The 2,245-nt window shown below is 33.8% G+C and overlaps 1 pseudogene; it reads left to right on the plus strand.

The window, feature by feature from the left end:
* The first annotated feature begins 1,587 nt into the window (after positions 1–1,587).
* LOC130016789 (uncharacterized) lies at positions 1,588–1,773 on the plus strand (annotated as a pseudogene).
* The last annotated feature ends 472 nt before the right edge of the window (positions 1,774–2,245 follow it).

The raw sequence follows: 2,245 nt of genomic DNA on the forward strand, positions 1-2,245 counted from the left end.
ATTTTTTCAATAACATACTGTTCCAGTACCCAAGCTCCCAACAAGTGACTCATTGTTTAAATTGACAGAGACATTAAGGACAATTAGTAAGCACATCAATATTCAATGGGTAAAGGGCAGAGACAGGGGTATTCTTTGATTATAAGATTCCCAAGAGCTCTCAAAGATTATAACAAAAATATATACACCTCTAACCTCTAAGTTTATAGTGATCAGAGTGACAGTATAATAGGTAGGGCACTTACCTTGCACCAAGTGTGGCAGATTCAATCCCCAGGAGTAATCACCGAACACAAAGCCATGAATAACACCTAAGAACTGTTGGGTGTGGTCCCAAAACAAAAATAAAAAGATTATAATGGCAACTATAAAAGAAACTAAGAAATACATAGTATTTTCACATTTTAATTGAACATTATTTGATATCATGAACTAAATTATGTCAAGGGACACTTCTGTGCCCTCTTTCCATGCAGAATGGAAATAAATAGCTTAACTGGATTTAAAAGTATAAAACTGAAGGAGGAAATTTCAATTTCCCCTTGCCAGAAGTTCCATTTATTACACAACTGACATATACCTCACCTTAAGGTCCTGTCATAACATTCCTGGACCATAAAATTCTATCCCAGAGTTTAGGCTCACAGGGAGACTAAAGGACAATGCCAGAAACAAATGGTCAGAAAGATTCACACCAGCTAGAGAACTCTGTAAATTCCTTACATCTTCTTCAACAGTCTTGTTAATACATAACATATACAAAGACCAATTTTTATTTAAAAACACCTATAAACACAAAAAAAGAAAAAAAATTATCTTTAGCTTCCTGCATTTTTTAACACATAGACCTAGTTTTCCTATTTAAAACCCCATGAAATGATAGTTGACCTTAGTCCTATACTTAGTCCCCACAAGAAGAGTTACTTTTCCTTTCTCTTTTCTATTTCTGAATTGAACCTGAGCATCTTTATTGCTCAATTTTTTCAAAAAATATTTTCATTCTTGAAATACTGAAGAACCTGGAAACCACAAATATAAACAGAGACCTATCACTATCACCACACCTGAATCAAAAATAGGTAAAATTTACTAGGTAATTCCAAACACATATTCAGAAAGAATATTAATGATAACATTGCATATACTTCAATGGAGAGAAATAGAGCCTACAGACATAAAAATCCCCAAAACTGTCAATTTATTTTATATATGAAGAGAACATGTCTATGAAATACAGTATATCTATAAATTCTGTTAGATAACTCCAGCATCTATGAAGTTTGAGAAACCGTTTTGAAAATATGGAAGTAAAGGGATCTAGGGAGGTTAATATATTTATAAATGATAATTTAATTTGTATAATAGAATAATCCAATGAAGTAAAGATATGTACTTTATATTCTAGAAAATGGCACGAGAATTGAAAGACATTAGTAGGGCATTGGTGCTCACCTTAATCACTGCCATTTAAAGTTTACTTGGTGTGGAATCACGTAATTTTCATGAATTTTAAGGTTTTACAATATGTAATTGTAAATATTACCATTTCATACTGATTCTAATTGAGGCTATTAAAATGTCTTGTTTATACTTTCCTCATAGGGAAGATACCATGATTATGAGGGTGAGATGCCATGATTATGAAGGTGGTTTTTCCAGGGCGAGGCTTATCCATTGTACTTCAGATCTTCTGACCCCTGTGATTTCTCCAAATGTATGAAACCTGACTGCATAATTTTAGGTAGTGGGGGACTGCACTCATGCTCTGCTCTGAAAAAATAAAATAAAATGTCTTATATAACTTAACAGAATATATATCTTAAAAGGTACAACTTTTATTTTTTTTTTACCAAATAGAAATTTGGTATTTTTTTACCAAATCTATTTTTTTACCAAATCTATTTTACCAAATAGAAATTAGGGCTGGAGTGATAGCACAGCGGGTAGGGCGTTCGCCTTTCAAGCGGCCAACATGGACGACCCGAGTTCGATTCCTCCGCCCCTCTCGGAGAGCCTGGCAAGCTACCGAGAGTATTCGATATGCCAGACACAGTAACAACAAAGTCTCCAATGGAGACATTACTGGGCCCGCTCGAGCAAATCGACGATCAACGGGAGGGCCTTTATTTATTTTATTATTTTTAAATAGAAATTAAATTCTAAAGAAGGACAAAACTACTTAAAGTTTTTCTTTAACCCAACACACCAAAGATAGCAATGAATAAGTATTTTCCTTCTTGCCTTT

The sequence above is a fragment of the Sorex fumeus genome, unplaced genomic scaffold (genome assembly GCF_029834395.1).
Source record: "Sorex fumeus unplaced genomic scaffold, SorFum_2.1 ptg000007l, whole genome shotgun sequence".
Lineage (NCBI taxonomy): Eukaryota > Metazoa > Chordata > Mammalia > Eulipotyphla > Soricidae > Sorex > Sorex fumeus.